Here is a 21,570-nt window from a genome sequence, read left to right as displayed (position 1 = left end):
CTTTCTTATAATAATATTCATCCCCTCCCCTTCCCATGCCCTCTTTGTGTGTAAGAGAATATCCTATTTTTCTTATTCATTCAAGTTTCTCTTTTTGTTCTCTACTATTCACCTCCCTCTTTCCTACCCACCCCCATATCATCTTAGACCATTTAGTACTCCAATCTCTCCCTGTGAATAATTCTAATTACTATAATAGTGGATACTATAATAGTGAATAGAGTTCACTACAGAGAATTACACATAACATTTCTCCACATAGGAATACAAATAATTAGATCTTATTGAAGCCTTTAAAGAGGCTAATTTAAAAATAAGAATTTTCTTTCTTTCCCCTCTGTTTCTTATTTACTTTTTCATGTTTCTCTTGTTATTTATAGTTGGATATCAAACTTTCCATTTAGTCCTGGTCTTTTCTGTGCAAATACTTGGAAATCTTCTATCTTGTTGAATGCCCATACTTTCCCCTGGAAGTATATAGTCAGTTTTGATGGGTAGTTGATCCTTGCTTGTAGACCCAGTTCTCTTCCTTTTCTGAATATCATATTCCAAGTCTTTTAGTGTGGAGGCTGCCAGATCCTGTGTGATTCTGATTGTTGCTCCTTGATATCTGAATTGTTTCTTTCTGGCTTCTTGTAAAATTTTTTCTTTTACTTGGAAGCTCTTGAATTTGGCAATTATTTTTCTGGCCGTTTTCTTCTCTGGATTGAATGTAGTGGGTGTTCTATGAATCCTTTAAATGTCTATATTGCCCTATTGTAGGACTTCAGGGCAATTTTGCTGAATAATTTCTTTTAGTATGGAGTCCAAATTTCTATTTCTGCTTTTTCAGGAAGACCAATGATTCTCAAATTATCTCTTCTAGACCTGTTTTCTTGATCTGTCAATTTCTCAGTGAGATATTTCATGTTTCATTCTATTTCATCAGTCTTTTGACTTTGTTTTATTTGTTCTTGCTGTCTTGAGAGATCATTAGCTTCTACTTGCCCAGTTCTTGCCTTCAGAGACTGGTTTTCTGCTCTATTCTTTTGATTTTCCTTTTCGATTTGGTCTATCCTGTTTTCCAGCTGTTTGATTTTGGTCTCCAATTTGCTTATTAATTCTTTTGATTTGGGGGCATCTTTTTCTAATTATTCAATTCTAGCCTTTAGAGACTGGTTTTTGGCTATAATCTTTTGGTTTTCCTTTTGAATCTTGTCTGTTCGGTTCTTCAAGGCTTCCAGCTGGTCATTTCTGGTCTTCGATTTGCTTATCAATTCATTTGATTTCTGAGCCTCACTTTCTAATTGCGAAATTCTGCCTTTTAAACTGTTATTTTCTTTCTGGTTCTCTGCCATGTTTCTATTCGAACTCTTCAATAGCTTGTGACCAGTTTTCATTTTTTGGGGAAGGTTTGGATATGATTACTTGTTTGTTCTCCTTTGCTGTTTGCTCTGTTGTCTGGATTTTTTCTGTGTAAAAGTTGTCGAGTGTTAAAAGATTTCTTCTTGATCTTTCTCTTCTGGGGTTCTTGTCTCTGGCTTGCCATTGTTAGCCCAGCGCCCTCTCAGCTTTATTCTCACACCAGGGTCTGTCTGCGCTCTTTGGGTTCCTGAGGTCTCAGGTCTAGTTGTTCTCAGGGTCAAGCCTCCTGTTGGTCCCCTTGCTTGTTCCTCTGCCCGAAGCTCCTTTAACAGTCTCAGGGCTCTACTTCCACAGTCATGCACCCCTCTGCACTGGGTCCCCACTCAAGGTCCACGCTTGCACTCAGAATCCCTGTCTGCAGCTGCGACTGCGCCTGCACTCAGGGTCTGTGTTCAAAGTCTGTGTGTTCTTTAGCCTCTTGGGGTCTTAAGTCTTGCTGCTCTCAGGAACAGGCCCTGGTGACCCCAGGTAGTTGCCAAGGACTTAATGAGTGCCCCAAATTTGCTCTAATTCTTGTGCACTGGCTTTGGCCCTATAGGTGGTGTGGGGGGGAAGGTGGGTGCTCAGCTTGCATTTTAGTAGAGGTATTTCACCCCCTTATAGCATGTAAATACCCCGATTCCATGTACCTTCAATGCTGCGCCCTGTTGTGGGGTCCCTTCATTCATCTGGATTTGTTTTTATGTCCCTTTGAGGAGTCCTATATGTTTCAGTTAGGAGAGGTTAAGCAACTGCTTTTTACTCTGCCGCCATCTTAACCTGGAAGCGATAATTATATCTTGATGAAAGGCTTTATAAATAATGAAGACCTATCATTACTCAACATATCTGCACCAAATGGTATAGCATTTAGATTTCTAAAGGAGAAACTAAAGGAGCTTAAGGAGGAGATAGATAGTAAAACCATCCTAGTGGGGGACCTCTACCTTCCCCTATCAGAACTACATAAATTGAACCAAAAAATAAATAAGAAAGAAGTAAGGGAAGCAATTGAAATGTTAGAAAAATTAGAGGTAATAGATATTTGGAGAAAAACAAAGAGGGATAAAAAGCAAAATACCTTCTTTTCAGCAGCACACAGCACATATAAAAAGATTGACCATGTTCTAGATCGGGGATGACAAACCTATGACATGGATGTCAGCACTGACACACATAGCCATTTTCGGTGACATGCAGCCACTTACAGAGAAATATGGGGCCTCATGCTGAGGATAAAACATTTGCTGTAGTGTAGTGTAGATACTCTGTGCACTATAGATGACAATTGTCCCTGTATTAATTTACCTATTTTGGTTAATTAAATACAGTTATATGTTACAATTATACATTTTTGTTATTTAAACTGTAAATATCATGAAAGTATGGTTTTTTTCTCGAAGTGACACACCTCCTGAATTATACTCGTTTTTTTGATTAATTTAAACACACCAATCTCAAAAGTTTGCCCATCACTGTTCTAGGTCTTAAAAACAATCCAAACAAATATAGGAAAGCAGAAATAATAAATTCAAATTTTCAGACCATAATGAAGTAAAAATCATAATAAGGGCTTATGGAAAGGCAAATTTAAAATTAATTGGAAACTAAATCATCCAATTCTTCAAAACTGTTGGGTTAAAGAAGAAATCAAAGCAACAATTACTGATTTCATTGAAAAGAATGACAGTGAGGAAACAACATATCAAAATTTATGGGATGCAGCCAAAGCAGTACTCAGGAAAATTTATATCCCTGAGTGCATATATCAACAAATCAGAGAGGGAAGAGGTCAGTGAATGCGCATGCAACTTAAAAAAATAGAAAGGGAACAAATTAAAAATCCATAGTTAAAAATTAAATTGGAAATCATAAAAATCAAAGGAGAAAGTAATACAATTGATAGCAAAAGAACTATTCAACTAATAAATAAGACTAGGAGCTGTACTTTGGAAAAAAACAAATAAAATGGATAAAGTACTATGTAATCTAATAAAAAAGAAAGAAAAAAAATAAAATTGACAGTATCAAAGATGAAAAGGGTGGCTTCATCTCTAATGAAGAAGAAATTAAGGTAATTATTAAGAACTATTTTTCCCAATTATCTGGCAATAAATATGACAATCTGGGTGAAATGGGTGAATATCTACAAAAATATAAATTGCACTTATTAACAAAAGAGGAAATAGAATACTTAAAAAATCCCAACTTAGAAAAAGAAGTTGAATAAGCCATCAAGGAACTCCCTAAGAAACAATCCCCAAGACCAGATGGATTCACAAGTGAATTCTATCAAACATGTAAAGAAAAGCTAATCCTAATACTATGCAAACTATTTGAGAAAATAAGCAAAGAAGGAGTTTTACCAAATTCCTTTTATGACATAAATATGGTACTGATTTCAAGGCCAGGCAGACCAAAAACAGAGAAAGAAAACTCCTTAATGAACATCCTCCTTAATGAACATAGATATAAAAATCTTAAATAGAATACTAGCAAAAAGATAAAGCAAATTATTATGAAGATTAGTCACTATGACCAGGTAGGATTTATAGTAGGAATGCAAGGATGGTTTAATATTAGGAAAACCATCCATATAATTGGCCATATCAATAACCAAATCAATAGAAATCACATGATTATCTTGATAGACACAGAAAAAGCCTTTGACAAAATACAACACTCATTCCTATTGAAAACACTAGAAAGTATAGGGATAGATGGGCCTTTCCTAAAAATAATAAACAACATATATTTAAAACCATAGCAAGTATCATCTACAAGGGAAACAAGTTAGAAGCCTTCCCAATAAGATCAAGAATGAAGCAAGGGTGCCCATTATCATCTCTATCATTTAACATTGTACTAGCAGTACAATTGTAGTAACAATTAGAGAAGAAAGAGAAATTGAAGGGATTAAAGTAGGCAATGAGGAAACTAAGCTATCACTCTTTACAGATGATATGATGGTCTACTTAAAGAATTTTAGAAAATCCACTAAAAAGCCAGTGGAAATAATCAACACGTTTAGCAAAGTTGCAGGATACAAAATAAACCCACATAAATTGTCAGAGTTTAATTTCCAATACAACTCAGCAGCAAGAGTTAGAAAGAGAAATTCCATTTAAAATTACCCTAGACAATATAAAATATTTAGGAATCTATTTGCCAAGACAAACACAGGAATTATATGAACACAACTACAAAACACTTTCCACACAATTAAAACTAGATCTAAATAATTGGAAAAACATTAATTGCTTCTAGGTAGGATGAGCTAATATAATAAATAATGACCATCCTACCCAAATTAATTTACTTATTCAGTGCCATACTTATCAAACTACCAAGAAACTTTTTTTATAGATTTAGAAAAAATTGTAACAAAGTTCATTTGGAAGAACAAAGCACCAAAAATATCAAGGGAACTAATATAAAAAAAAAATGTGAATGTGAACCTGTCAGTACTAGATCTTAAACTGTACTATAAAGCAGTGGTCATCAAAACAATATAGTACTGGGGCAGCTGGGTGGCTCAGTGGATTGAGAGCCAGGCCTAGAAATGGGAGGTCCTAGTTTCAAACCTGACCTTAGACACTACCCCGCTGTGTGACCCTGGGCAAGTCACATTACCCCCATTGCCTACCCTTACCACTCTTTAAGGATTTAAAAAAAACAACAATATGGTACTGGCTAAGAGAAAGAAGGGTTGATCAATGCAATAGACTAGGGGTAAATGACCTCAACAAGATAACGTACAATAAATCTAAAGATCCCAGATTTTGGGACAAAACCCCACAATTTGACAAAAATTGCTGGAAAAATTGGAAAACAGTATGGGAAGGATTAGGTTTAGGTCAACATCTCATACCCTAACCAGTGATGGGCAACCTTTTAAGCTTGGTGTGTCAAAATTTGCCAAAAAAAGAAACATAACTCGGGTGGTATGTCACTTTGAGAAAAAAACATAATTTCACATAATAAAAAAACATAATTTATGGTTTAAATAACAAAACTGTATAATTGTAATATATAACTATATTTAATAAAACAAAAACTAATTATTTAACTTACCTGTTTAGTGACTTCTTTGTTCATCTGTCAGTTGGGTTTCTTTTGTTGGTCTTGATATTATTTAACTTTTGTGGGGTGCCGTGAACTAAGATAAGTGAGAGGGAGGGGGAATTCTTTAACCTATTAGTGACCTTTTTATTGCTGAATTTCGCTGGCTAATGAAAATTCAACTACACTACAGCAAATGTTTAATTCTTGGCATGCAGTCCCATACTTCTCTGTATGAGGCCACATGCAGCAGCTTGTCTTCAAAAATGGCTATGCGTGTCAGTGCTGACATGGGTGTCATAGGTTTGCCATCAGGGCCGTATACCAATATAAATTCAGAATGGGTAAATGACTTAAATACAAAGAGAGAAATTATAAGTAAATTAGGTGAGCATAGAATTGTGTACCTGTCAGATCTATGGGAAAGAAAAGAATTTAAGACCAAGCAAGAGATAGAGAATATTAGAAAATGTAACATGAATAATTTTGCTTACATTAAATTAAAAAGTTTTTGTACAAACCAATGCAACCAAAATCAGAAGGGAAGCACCAAATTTTGGGGAAAAAATCTTTATAACGAAAACCTCTGGGAAAGGTCTAATTTCTCAAAATTTATAAGGAGCTAAGTGAATTATACAAAAAAAGCAAGCCATTCCCCAGTTGATAAATGGTCAAGGAACATGAATAGGCAGTTTTCAGATAAAGAAATCAAAAGTATTAATAAGCACATGAAAAAGTGTTCTAAATCTCTTATAATTAGAGAAATGTAAATCAAAACAACTCTGAGGTACCACCTCACACCTAACAGATTGGCCAATATGACAGTGAAGGGAAATAATAAATGTTGGAGGGGATGTGGCAAAATTGGGACACTAATACGCTGCTGGTGGAGTTGTGAATCGATCCAACCATTCTGGAGGACAATTTGGAACTATGCCCAGAGGGCTTTAAAAGATTGCCTGCCCTTTGATCCAGCCATCACACAGACTTGTACAAAAATATTTATAGCTGCACTCTTTGTGGTGGCAAAAAATTGGAAAATGAAAAGGTAGCCATCTATTGGGGAATGGCTGAATAAATTGTGGTATCTGATGGTGATGGAATATTTTTGTGCTGAAAGGAATAAAGAACTGGAGGAATTCCATGTCAACTGGAATGACCTCCAGGAATTGATGCAGAGTGAAAGGAGCAGAACCAGGAGAACATTTTACACAGAAACTGTTACATTATGGCACAATCAGATGTAATGGACTTTTCTACTTAGCAGCAATGCAATGATCTAGGACAATCCAGAGAAACTTATGAGAAAGAATGCTATCCACATCTAGAGAAGGAACTGTGGGAGTGGAAATACAGAAGAAAAACATGTGATTGATCCCATGGTTCAATGGGGATATGATTAGGTTTTTGATGTTAAAAGATTGCTCTACTGCAAATATGAATAACATGGAAATAGGTTTTGAACAATGATACATGTATAACCCAGTGGAATTGTTCATTAGCTCAGGTGGGGGGAGGGGGAAAGGGAAGAAGGGAAGGAAAGAACATGAATTGTAATCAGGGAAAAATAGTCAAAATCAATTAATTAATTAATTTTTAGAAAGACAAGATTTGCCACAGGAAAAAAACAACAACAGCAGCTGAACAACATAGACTACTTGGACAGAAAGAAGGAATAGATGAATGTGCAAATAGCTTGGCCAAGAGATATGATATAGTAGTGATAGAGATGACTACAATTTTGCAGACATTGTATTTTAGTGCCATAACATAGGTTTCTAGAAAAATTGCCCTCATTTTCAGAACTGAACAAATGGCCATACTTTTTAGAAGTATGATTTTAGTCCATGTCCTGTTGTATGTATCGTATTTTTAAAAACTTTTTTAGTATTTCATAATCAATTTACCTTTTGAAAAATACTATACATTTCAGTCAAAATCAGTAATTAAACTTATTTCCGATACTCAGAGGTTTTACTAGGTCTTGTTCCTTATTTCATAGACTTAGAACTGGAATGGACCCACTGGCATCTAGTATAAGACTAGTATCGTCTTCTTACTTCAAATCAAGAATATACAGGCCTAGAGAAGTGACATCACATACCCAAGTAAGATTGTGGTTGAGAAGCAGATAATCAAGTAATCCTTGTTTTTAGGGATACATTCCAACCAGGACCTGGATAAGACCTCTGTTTCTGGAACCCTGAAGAGTAGTTGTTCTTTTCCAATTTAGAAATATCTATGGATTGACTTACTTAGAATAACCTTCTTTTTATGTAAATATAGACAGGTACTTCCCTTAGTTAAATATAGAAAGTTACCAGGTAGGTCTTTGAGGCATGAAAGTTTCTACGCTGCCTCCTTTTCTGGAACTAACTTTAAGGGAATTAAAGTGTATTTTACCCTAGAAACATTATAAATGATGTTTAGGTGTGGAGGCAATATGGCAGAGTAGAAAAAAAGACACAGATGTCAGCGGATCATACTTCCTGCCTCTGTGAACTACTTTCTTTTTTTTTTTTTTTTTTTTTTTTTTTTTTATATTTTTTTTAAACCCTTAATTTCTGTGTATTAGTTCCTTGGTGGAAGAGTGGTAAGGGTAGGCAATGGGGGTCAAGTGACTTGCCCAAGGTCACACAGCTGGGAAGTGTCTGAGGCCAGATTTCAACCTAGGACCTCCCGTCTCTAGGCCTGGCTCTCAATCCACTGAGCTACCCAGCTGCCCCATCTGTGAACTACTTTAGCTGAGTCTTAGAAATTTTGGAACATTATCTCATCATTATTCTCTTTCATACACTTACTGCTTTTACTTTGATTTATCCTTTGATTCACCCATTATTCAGAGTGTTATTATTAAGTCTCCTTGTAGGTCAGTATCTTTTTTGTGCCCTTATTAATTGCTACTTTTATTGCTTTATGATTTGTAAAGGAGTGTTTAGTACTTCTGTTTTAGTGTCTTTTTATGGAGGTGGGAGAGCATAAAGATATCATGTGGCGCTGAGGAATATGTATATTTTTAAATGTTCCATTCAGTGCCTTGATTCTTTTAGCTTTAAATTTTTCAGTGGTACTTTTTAATATTTCTCCTTTTCTTTAGCTTTTGGTTAGATTTGTCTTATTCTGAGAGAGAAAGGATTGTGCATTTTAATTCTTTCTCCATTACCTACCTGTGCTTCCATTTTCTGTATATTTTTATAAAAATCTAAATTGATAAAGCCCAGAATCCCTAACATTCTTCAAAGCAAGGCTCAGTTGCTGCCTCCTACACAAGGCCTATCATGATCTACCCAGCTATTATAATTCTATCTTTTTCGAAATTATTTTGTATTTACTTGGGTAGTTGTTATATTTGTTCCTCTGCATCCCAGGATATTATAATATTATATTATTATAATATAATATAATAAATATAATATAATATACAATATAACACAATACAATACAATATAATATTGTATTGTATTGTGTTATATTGTATTGTATTATATTATTATAATATTATAATATTCTGATAGAGATCTGTTGTAAAGAAAAACTGAGACAAAAAGGCTCTGAGCCCAATCAGTCATATGCAAAATGAGCTCCACCCAAGTCCCTCTGCCTTTCTAGTGATGAACTCAAGGTGGGGCAGGAAGGCCACTTGCCCACAGAGGGCACTCTGCGTGCCATCTTTGGCACACATGCCATAGATTCACTGTTCTAACTGGAAACATACTCCCTCATCTTTGTCTGTGGAAATCTTGTTTCAGCCCACTCACCATTTCTTCCATTCAGTCCACAAGCATTTATTAAGACCTTCTGGTATGCAAGGAATTAGGCTCATTACTGAGGATAAAAAGATAAAGATGATACAATTCCTGCCTTTAGTCAATCAACACACAGTTATTAAGTACCCGCAATGTGTTCTTGACTCAAAGATAAGAACAAGAGACAGTTTCTACCCTCATGAAATTTGTGTTTATTAGCATTATGTCATACATAGGTAGAAGCCTGACAGAAGGTAGAGTGTGATGAGGACAAGGAAGATCAAGTGCTCCAGGGAGGGAACATTAGGAAATCCAGAAACCTTTAGGGAGGAGATGTATCTAATGGGCTGAGGATTAGAATTCTAATGATGTGACTCTTCCCCCTGGCCTCTCCTCTTGTAATGATTGATGTTTCATAAGTTGAGCAGATTGTTTCTTTAATAATGATTTTAGAAATGCACATGTTTTATTTCATATTTTATGTTTGCATAAAGCTTCAGTAAATTGTTATATTTTACTGATTATATAACATAATGTGAATGGACTCTAACAAGAAAAATGAGTTTAAAATCACTGCCTTGGAGTAGAATATTTGGTGCTTTTTATCCATTTTAGTAATTTCAATTTAAAAAGTACAGTATTCTATAGTTTGTAGCCATTTGTACTCTTTTGTTCCTTTTTTTGTGCATATGAGTTGCACTAGCTTGACAATTTTTCTGTCAGTGAATTCTTTTAAAGGGCAAAATTTTTTGATTGGGAAACTAATGGTGAATTTTATTAACATATAATTTAAAGTATTTATATAGCTGTAGGGTTATACTGTGGAGCTTAAAATATTTAATCTATTTAACATTGCATGAGGAAGGCTCAATAAGAGATATCTACTAATAAAATAGGAATATTCTAGGCTAGATGTTAAATATTTCAGTTATGGTTCAGGTTTATTCACTCCTTATTTCTACCAGAACAAATGAGCAAGAATTACTCAAATGGTTGTTGTCAGCCTCTGCTAGCCATACTCTTTATAGTATACTTATTTTATTGCATGGTATTTATTAGATCTTTATTTTTTAAATAATCATGAATTTGAAAGATCACAATTTTAAAGGTAACATTTTTTTACTATGCGCTTAGGAGAAAAAGAAGACTTATTTATTGTCTTATTCTTATTTTTTAAGATCTACTTTGCTTTCTCCTTTACCCTTCTAAGTCCCTCTTATTCAGTATTTGTAAAGTAATAGTATTAGACTAGGATGAAAGTTAAGCTCTCTTCTACTTCCAAAATTCTATGCTTCCATGATCTTGGTGCCATGTTATCCAAAATGCTACATTCAGAACCAGGTGTGGTACAAGCCTATTATCCCTGAGACTATGACTGAGACTGTTACTAGTAGGTATAATGAGATCTTTCTTTCCCTATTAGTATGTGTTATAAAAAAATAGGTAATCTTGGTTAAAGGAGGGATAAAGGTGATGAGGTGATTTGGAAGGGGAATGAAAGGGATAACTGAGTGTATGGAAGAGATGAATTGAGGTATATAAGGAGGGTAGGGGAACGACAAGGAGTATACAGGAGGGCAGCTTAAACAGGCTTATTCACTAAGACTAGAGACAGAGGATACTGGGGGAAATAAGCTGAACCCTTCAGGCAGGGAAGGTATTTCTAAGGTACAAGAGGAATTTGGACCAGACAGAAATGTTTAGAATCGAGGCTGAGGTTTCTCTTGTTAGTTTCCAAAGTCCCTTGAGGGAGGAGACAAAAGGGCTCCTCCCTGCCAGTGAAACTGATGACTGCAGGCGTGTTATTTAGAACTTTTGGGGGTTCCATTTAGAGGTATTTGGGGCTCATTTGAGCTTTTAAATGACAAACTTCGATCTTCCTGGTTAAGATGGTGGCAGAGTTAAAAGCAGCTGCTTAACCTCTCCTATCTGAAATATATACGACTCCTCGAGGGGACATAAAAACAAATCCAGATGAACAAAGGGATCCCACAACAGGGCTCAGCATTGAAGGTATGTGGGTTTGGGGCATTTCCATGCTATAAAGGGGTGAAACAGCTCTCACTAGAGCACGAGCTGAGCAACCCCCTCCCCACCCCACAACACCTACAGTGCCAAAGCCAAGGCAAAAGAATTAGAGCAAGTTTGGGGCACCCATTAAGTCATTGGCAGCTCCAGGGCCTGCTTGTGAGAACAGCAAGACTTAAGACCCCAAGAGGCTAAAATGCGTGGACTTTGAACACAGACCTTCAGCACAGGCATGCGTGAAGGCTGTGAAACCCTGAGTGGGGAACCAGTGCAGACTGGTGCACGACTGTGGAAGCAGCTCCCTGAGACTGTTAAAGGAGCTTCCGGCCGAGGATCAAGCAAGGGGGACCACCAGGAGGCTTGACCCTGAGAACAACGAGACCTGAGACCTGAGGAGCCTAAAGAGCGCAGAGCCTGAGTGTGAGGATAAAGCTGAGAAGGCGCTGGGCTAACAATGGCAAGCCAAAATCAAAATCAGGAACCTCAGAAGATAAGATAAACAAGAAGAAATCTTTAACACTCGACAACTTTTACACAGAGAAAATCCAGACGACAGAGCAAACAGAAGAGGAGAACAAGCAAGCAATCACATCCAAACCTTCCCAAAATAATGAAAACTGGTCACAAGCTCTTGAAGAGTTCAAATCTGAGATGATGAGAAAGATCGAAAAGATTTGGCTAGAGAAGTGGGAAATAGCTCAAAAGGAAATCAGGGAAAATAACAGTTAAAAAGGCAGAATTTTGCAATTGGAAAGTGAGGCAAGTAAATTGAAAACCAGAAACGACCAGATTGAAAAGGAAAACCAAAAGATTATAGCTGAAAACCAAAAGATTATGGCCGAAAACCAGTTTCTAAAGGCTAGAATTGAAGCTAGGAGCAATTAGAAGCTAATGATTTCTCAAGACAGCAAGAACGAATAAAACAAAGTCAAAAGACTGATAAAATAGAAGGAAACAGGGGGCAGCTGGGTAGCTCAGTGGATTGGGAGCCAGACCTAGAGATGGGAGGTCCTAGGTTCAAATCTGGCCTCAGCCACTTCCCAGCTGTGTGACCCTGGGCAAGTCACTTGACCCCCATTGCCTACCCTTACCAATCTTCCACCTGTAAGTCAATACACAGAGGTTAAGGGTTTAAAATTAAAAAAAAAATAGAAGGAAACATGAAATATCTCAATGAAAAAGTGACAGAACAATAAAACAGGTTTAGAAGAGACAATCTGAGAATCATTGGTCTTCCTGAAAAAGCAGAAATTAATAGAAATTTGGACTCCATACTAAAAGAAATTATTCAGCAAAATTGCCCTGAAGTTCTACAACAAGAAGGCAATATAGACATTGAAAGGATCCATAGATCACCCTCTACACTAGACCTCGAAAAGGCAACCCCCAGGAATATAATAGCCAAATTCAAGAGCTTCCAAGTAAAAGAAAAAAATTTTACAAGAAGCCAGAAAGAGACAAGTAATTTCCTTGACTTGTAGACAAATGGCCTTATTTTGTTGATGCAGATGTCTACACAAAAAAAATTGATGATGTTCTTTTACAATGAGCAAGGAGTATTATTTGGCAGAATTACAATGGAGCCCAGTAAGGCAGAGCCTCAGGAATGGACTGCAGAGATTTGGGGACAGGATGGAAAGGAAGAGGTTAAAAAAAAAAAGAAAAAGAAACTCTATGATAAAGAAATACTGGAAACAAGTAGGAATCAAGTAAACAGGGCTGTAGTTGGCATCCAGGAATAAAGAAGGATGATAAAATGAACTGAGGTTAAGATACCCAGGTTCTAGTCTCACTTATGATGTAAGTTAATCTTAGATAAGTTATCTAGTGTCTTGACCTCAGTTTCCTTATCTGGAAAATGGAGAGTTTGATCTAGTATTCAATGATTCTGTGAAAGAGATTATTATAAGCCTTAGAAGAAGTGGAAGGGAACAAGGACTCTCCGTAAATGATATCTATAGACCCATTATAGAACAAGAGTAGGAAGGCTAATGAAATTTGACCATGATCAGAGGCTTAGGGGGAGAAATATAATGAAGAATTTCGACCTTAGTACTCCTAGTAGATTATGTATAATATGAGGACAGGAATAATGTCTGAGCTGATCCTTAGATTTCTCTTAGCTTCTAGTAAGTTTGATTCCTTTAGGACTGATTTCTGTCTTGTTCTCATTAGTATTTCTAGGAATTAAGCTCTTTAGTTCATCTCAACAACTACAATAGGATCTGTCCTTTCTGCTCCCTGAGCTGAGCTGCTGGCTTGCTTGGATATCTGCCTGTTGCCTACCACAAGGCACCCTGAAATTCTCATGCTACCCTGGTGAAAACTTTTTGGACCAAAGCTCTAGCCTAGTGGGTCTCTCTAGTCTCTGGGTCCAGACTATCTTCAGCCAGGACTAGCAGTCAAATTCTGGTTCTGACAAGCTTAGAATCCCTTAAACTGGCCTATATAAGCACCCCTCATCCAGGGATATTAGGCATTTACATTTGTAACATTTATCAAAGGCAAATTAGCATTATTTCATATCAGCAACTATGAAAGATATAACCAGCCATTTCTAATGGACTTAGGATTTTACTTTTTAAAAATTTTGGTCCTTAACTTTCTTCAAGTAGGCTCAAGGATGTGGCTAGAAATGATAGTTCCACAGAAAAATTCACAAGTATCACTGTTTGAATAAATGAAAAAAACATTTATTAAGCTTTTAATATGTACCAGGCACTATGCTAGTACAAGGGATTCAAAGATAAAAGAGCGTTAGTTTCTACTCTTTAGGAATATTAGAATGTAAATTCTAATGGAGGTGAGATAACCTAGTGGGATGCTACCTTAGGCAAAGTTATTTTGTATTACAAAGTTATAGGGATGGCCATAGAGCCTATACAAATTACTGTATGGTGAATTGACTACTCGTTTCTGGAGCATTGGTACTGTTGGTTTGGCCACTGTTTGCTAGGCTAAGATGGAAAGTCTAGGGGGGAGCATGGGTTATGGAGAAGGGAACAGTGAAAAATGATGACTGAGGTGAAGGTATGGTATGATTCTAGTGCTGTGTTACCACCAGGACAGCACAGCCACAGGTAGGAGTTCTGAGCATGGTTTCTGGAGGCCCAACTCTAATGTGCAGTGACGAGTGGTGTGGCAGATTGGCCCATGGAAAGCCAGGTACATGGAAATGTATGTCTGCTAACTTAAATGCTGCCAGTTTCATTATATATGTGTCTCGCAGGTAAGGAACACAGATTTAAACTAGCTTTTTTATCAGTCTGCTGGAATGGAGATCTTTTTTTCCACTTTCCTCCTCCTAGTTAAATGTGAGATTCATTTAGATTTAATAGCCTTGAAAGAGCTATAGAAGTCTGTGAATGTTTTCATGAGGCTACCATGCATCTGTCTCTTTATTAGTATTTAGAAAAATATATTGATGAATGAAAGAAAAGTCATCAAATGTTAACTATGTGCAAAGCACTTTGCTAAACATTGAAGATACAATTTGTACAATAGAAAAGCAATACAACCCAGGTCCCGAAGGATCACCATTGAAATAAAAAAGTGTTAAATGAAAGAAAGAGGCCCAATAGCAGGACTTGCATGAGACATTACATGAGATACTGGGCTTTTGAGTCAGAAGATCTAGGTTTTAGTATCAACTCTGTTACTTTCTTATATATTACCCAGGATGAATCAGATAATTTTTCTAAGCCTTATTTCTACATCTCTATAATTACAACATACTTTCTTTGCAGTGTTGCTGCAAGGAAGCCACATTTTAAAAAATCCTTCACTTAACACACATCAAAAAGGGAAGGGACATTTATATATTTAATGTGGAAGAAAATGATTGAACATGAAACTACATACCTCTATTAGGTATATTTTGCATTAAATAAATTTTGTCCATTTCAAAGCTGTCCTGTTTACCTGTGTTTCTTTCTGAACTTCCCTCTGTTCTCTTCTGAGCATTTAAAATTTTGTATTTTTGTCCTGAACTTAACAAATATCAAATAAAGTGAGCATTTTCAAATAGATAATAGAAGAGAAAATGATGATTATCTTTGCAACCACAGATTTCTCTTATATATAGTTTGCTTTTTTTTCTGAAAGCATTTAAGTTCAATCTGTGACTTTCAAAGCTGTCTTGTTTTTCTGTAATTATTTTCTGACCTTTCCCCCCCCCTTTGGATTAAAAAAAGATGCCTCAATGACCCCCTTTCATTGCTTTTTTTGGGGGGAGGTGTTAATGGTAGAAATTAAGGAAAACTGAGAGACAAAGTTCTGAACATGATAAATTATTAGATAGGCTAGCAGTAACCAGTAAATTGGGTCAGTGGCTTCTCTCAGTGACCAAAGACTTTCAGCAAAGGCTGACAGTGTTTTCTAACAATTAGCAAGATGACAGAGCAAAATCTCAGGTCCTGTAAGTGGGTCTTTTTCTGATTGGCCTGACTTTACATTATGACTATGCTGATGATAGGAGTAACCCTCAGATAATTGGATTAGTCCATAGATATGGTGTAGTTTGTAATGGCTTTCTTTGAAGTTGAAACTGGATACTTGTTTTTTTGGAGTGGCTTCTGTGATGAGTAGCACCTTGAAGCTGGTTTGGGTTTGACAATCAAATCTAATCTAGTCATCAAGCTTGTTTGCCTCCCAAAAGGGGTGAACAACAGGCTGCTACCACTTGGAGGAAAGTGCCATACCACCATCATCAATACATATGCTCCCACCATGATGAACCCTGATGAGGGCAAAGACAAATCTTATGAAAATCTGGAGACCATTATTATCAATAAGCTAAAAGAAGACAAGCTTGTAATTCTGATAAATTTTAATGCCACTGTAGGCACAGGCTATCAGACGTGGCAAGGAGTCCTTGGGAGGAATGATGTTGGAAATGGCAATAGCAATGCCTACTTATTACTGAAGGCTTAATTATCTCATGATTTTCTCATCAACACTGTCTTCCATTTACCTAACCACAACAAAATTGCGTGGATGCACCCTTTCAGCAAATGTTGGCATTTAATAGACTATGCCATTATAAGAAGAGACAGGATATGAGAATGATGAAGTTGATAAGTGGTGTAGAGTACTGGGCCAGTCATAGACTTATTCTCTCCAAGCTAAACATTTTTCATTCAACAAAAGTGGCAATCCCAAGGCAACTGTTAAGAAATTCAGTGTCAACAGATTAGAGTGCCTCTCTATAAGTGAACAATTTAGTGCTGACCTGGAGGGAAAGCTGAGTCAGTACACAGCAACAGTAGAACAGAAAAAGAGAGGGCAGTCTTCATTCAGAGTCTTGGTATATAGCACTGCATTTGCTCATCTGGGCCAGAGCACTCACAGACATCAGGACTGATTTGATAAAAATGATGGGGAAGTTCAGAAGCTGCTAAATGAAAAACAAGAACTCCACAAGGTTTGCCAGTAGGATAGTTCATCCATCTCTAAGAAGGCAGCCTTTAACTACATCAAAAACAAAATGCAAGTACAGCTTAGAGAGATGCAGGAGGAGTCTTGGCTCAGTAAAGAAGGCAGATGAAATTAAGTTTTACTCTTACAGTAACAACCCAGTGTACTTCTTTCATGCTCTGGAGGCTATTTATGGACCAAAGACTTCTGTTGCATTTCAACTACTGAGAGAGATGGAGCCACACTAATCAGTGATAAGTATATGATTGTGGAGTGATGGGCCAAACATTTCCATAATATTTTCAATAGACCATCATCAACCAATGCTGAAGCCATTGACCATTTACCTCAGGCTGAAGTCAATCCTTCTCTTGTGAACTTCCATCTGAAAAGAGATTATCAGTGCCATTAGGCTGTGGTAAAATGTCTGGCACAGATTCTGTCCCAGCAGTATTTATGTTATTGGATCAAAAAGTATACACAGTTTTGTGCCTGGGGGCATAGTTTCAAGAAAGTTTCCAGGATAGTTAGACCAGTTGATAGCTCCAATAGTATATTGATATGCCTTTTTCCCTACAATCTCTAACATTTATCTTTTTTAAAAATTATTTATTTATTTTTTAGGAAAGTTAACATGGTTACATAATTCATGCTCTTACTTTCCCCTTCACCCCCCGAGCTCCACCCCCCCCCCATGGCTGATGCATATTTCCACTGGTTTTAACATGTGTCATTGATCAAGACATATTCCCAAATCGTTGATAGTTGCATTGGTGTGGTAGTTTTGAGTCTACATCCCCAATCATGTCCACTTCAACCCATGTGTTCAAGCAGTTGCTTTTCTTCTGTTTCCACTCCTGTAGTTCTTCCTCTGAATGTGGGTAGTGTTCTTTTCCATAAATCCCTCAGAATTGTCCTGGATCATTGCATTGCTGCTAGTACAGAAGTCCATTACATTCGATTTTACCACAGTGTATTGGTCTCTGTGTACAATGTTCTTCTGGCTCTGCTCCTTTCACTCTGCATCAGTTCCTGGAGGTCTTTCCAGTTCACATGGAATTCCTCGAGTTTATTATTCCTTTGAGTACAATAGTATTCCATCACCAGCATATACCACAATTTGTTCAGCCATTCCCCAATTGAAGGACATACCCTCATTTTCCAGTTTTTTGCCACCACAAAAAGCGCGGCTATAAATATTTTCATACAAGTCTGTTTATGATCTCTTTGGGGTACAAACCCAACAATGGTATGGCTGGATCAAAGGGCAGGAATTCTTTTATAGCCCTTTGAGCATATTTCCAAATTGTCATCCAGAATGGCTGGATCAGTTCACAGCTCCACCAGCAATGCATTAATGTCCCAGTTTTGCCACATCCCCTCCAGCATTCATTACTCTCCCCTTCTTTCATTTTAGCCAATCTGCTAGGTGTGAGGTGATACCTCAGAGTTGTTTTGATTTGCATTTCTCTAATTATTAGAGATTTGGAACACTTTCTCATGTGCTTATTGATACTTTTGATTTCTTTATCTGAAAATTGCCTATTCATGTCTCTTGCCCATTAATCAGTTGGGGAATGGCTGGATTTTTTTATATAATTGGTTTAACTCCTTGTATATTTGAGTAATTAGACCCCTGTCAGAGTTTTGTTATAAATATTTTTCCCCAATTGGTTGTTTCCCTTCTGATTTTGTTTGCATTGTTTTTGTTTGTATAAAAGCTTTTTAGTTTGATATAATCAAAATCATTTATTTTATATTTTGTAATTTTCTCTAACTCTTGCTTGGTTTTAAAATCTTTCCTTTCCCAGAGGTCTGACAAGTATACTATTCTGTGTTCACTTAACATGTTTATAGTTTCCCTCTTTATATTCAAGTCATTCACCCGTTCTGAATTTATCTTGGTGTAGGGTGTGAGATGTTGATCTAAACCTATTCTCTCCCATATTGTTTTTCAAATTTCCCAACAGTTTTTTTCAAATAGGGGATTTTTGTCCCAAAAGTTGAGCTCTTTGGGTTTATCATACACTGTCTTGCTAATGTCCCTTACCCCAAGTCTATTCCACTGATCCTCCCTTCTGTCTCTTAGCCAGTACCATACCGTTTTGATGACCGCTGCTTTATAATACAGTTTAATATCTGGTACTACTAGGCCCCCTTCCTTCACATTTTTTTTTCATTATTTCCCTTGATAACATTTGTCTTTTAAAAACATTTTTTAATATCAACTTTGCCAGTCTGATGAGTGTGAAGTTGAATCTCAGAGTTACTTTTGAGCTTCTCTAATTAGTAGTGGGGAAGTAGATGGCTCAGTGGGTAGATTGCTGAGCGTAGAGTAAGGAAGATTCTGAGTACAAATCAGGCCTCAGACACTTATTAGCTCAGACATTTATTATTAAGTGGACAAGTCACTTAACCTTGTTTGCCTCAGTTTTCTCATCTGTAAAGTGAGCCTGAGAAGGAAATGGCAAACCACTCCAGTATATTTGCTAGGAAAATTCTAAATGAGATCACAAAGAGTTGGACCGAAACAACTTAGTAGTGATTTGAAACATATTTTCATACGTAAATAGCTTGGATTTTGATAACTGCCTATTCATATTGTTTGACCATTTTTCTACTGGGCAATGGCTTTTGTTCATATACACTTGAATATCTTTTATGTCTTGGACACAAAACTTTTGTTAGGGAATATTGCTTTAAAGATTTCTTTTACATTTAATTTGTTTTTTGATTTGTACATTGGATTCATTTTTTATAAATATTATTTTCATAAAATCATTCTTTTCCATTTCATATTTTACAGTTTTCTCCCTTATTTGGTCATGAACTCTTCCTCTATTCATAGATCCAAAAGATAATTTTACCTTGTTTTTCTAATTTGTTTATGATACTGACCTTTAAGTCTAAGCCATGTGTACATTTAGAGTTCTTGTGGTACATAGTGTGAGATGTTGGCCTATATGTAGTTTCTGCCAGTCTGCTTTTCAAGTTTTTGTTCAGTTTTTGACAAATAGGTCTTTATTATAGGAACTAATGTCTTTGAGTTTATTAAACACAATGCTGCTGCATTTCTTTACTTTTTTGGGTATTATTTATTGAGTACCATGCTGCAGAATTTCTTTACCTCTGTATTTTGTTTACCTAATCTGTTCTAATGATATTATTTTTTAAACAGAATTAAATCATTTTGATGATTATTGCTTTGGAATATAGTTTCATGTATGGTACTGCTAGACCCTCTTTTACTCACTTTTCCCCATTATTTTCCTTGATTTTTTTGTGGGAGGAGTAGAAGTCAAATCTGTATTTTAGGAATGTATGTTTGATAGGTGTGTGAAGGCTTGATTGGATGGAAGAGACTGAAGTTATAGAAATTAGAATATTATTGCTTTAGTTGAGGTACTTCAAAAAAAGAATTTAATTCTGAGGGACTTATGAGAAAGAATGCTATTCACATCCAGAGAAAGATTGGTGGGAGTAGAAACACAGAAGAAAAACAACTGCTTGATCATATGGGTCAATAGGGAGATGAATGGGGATGTAGACTCTTAAGCGATCACCCTAATGCAAATATTAATAATATGGAAATAGGTCTTGATCAATGACACATGTAAAACGCAGTGGAATTGCTTGTTGCCTACAGGAGGGGAGTGGGAGGAAGAGAGGGGAGAATGTAAATCATGTAACCATGGAAAAATATTCTAAATTAATTAAATAAAAAATTTCAAACCCCACCCCTCCCAAAAATAATTTTAAAAGTACAGCATTTTGGGACCTTTTAATATAGGTGTAACCAGCCCTAGGATAGTTTGGAATATAGTATAGTAGTTGTTCTTGAGGATATCACTTTATTGAAGCATAGTGTAACAATTGATTATAATTGTGGTCTGTATTCACATAGAAAAATTTAAATTAGGTTTTTATGTTTTTTCTTGGTTAGAAGCTTATCAAAATCATCTTTTAAGACATAGATGGATTGAGTTCTTCATCAGTTGAGAGAATGAATTTACTTAATGAAATCATGGATCTTTTGAATTATTGATTCATAGTCTATTTAAGAAGCCAGGACATGTATAAACCAGTGGAATTACTTGTCAGCTCCAGGGTGGGGGATGGTGAGATGAAGAGGGGTGGGAAAAATCATGAATCATGTAACTATGTAAAAAATATTTTAAACTAATTATTTTAAAAAGAGGGCAGGAAAACATACTGTACATTGTAGCAAGTATTCTTAGCCTACGATATATGGATTTGTTTTTAAAAGATATTTTGAGACCTGCATTTCATTATAATTAGCATGCTTGTAATCTTGTTTATTTTGTACATTTAAAAAACAATATTCTAAGAAGGCTTCATTAGCTTACCAAAGGAGGGGGAGGAGTCCATGGCACAAAAAAGGTGGAAAACCAAAGAAACTTCTATCCACACTATGAAAAATTTAAAAATATAAAGAGGCCCCTACTTGATGAATCTTCAGTTAAATTCATATATGTGGAATACTTCTTCACATATTCTTAACATGTATAACAGTGTTTTTTCTTTGAGAAATGTTCTTTGACTCACTAAATAGTAGATATATGTAATTCTTTAGATGAAAACTGTATATTTCATTTTGCTTTTATGAGCTAGAGATCATGGCTTAGCAGTGTTAAGGTCAAACTATAGTATAGCTAGACTCTGATATTTTGGGACTGCTGAAAATTTCCAGCTTTTGAAAACAGTTAAATTGATTTATAGGTTTTGACAATAAATGGGAAAAATCATATGATACTAAGAAAAGAAGTTTAGCCTATCATGTATAACCTGCTTGTTTCAATTTTTTTCTGAAAACTAGCAAATTTTGATCAAGGAAAAACCCTAACTTATTTTGTTATCATGAAACCAATGCTCCCAGTTGCCTCGATACTATACCTGGTATCCACATATAGCCTGT

The sequence above is a fragment of the Gracilinanus agilis genome, chromosome 5 (assembly GCF_016433145.1).
Source record: "Gracilinanus agilis isolate LMUSP501 chromosome 5, AgileGrace, whole genome shotgun sequence".
NCBI classification, from domain to species: domain Eukaryota; kingdom Metazoa; phylum Chordata; class Mammalia; order Didelphimorphia; family Didelphidae; genus Gracilinanus; species Gracilinanus agilis.
This window is presented reverse-complemented; position numbering follows the sequence as displayed.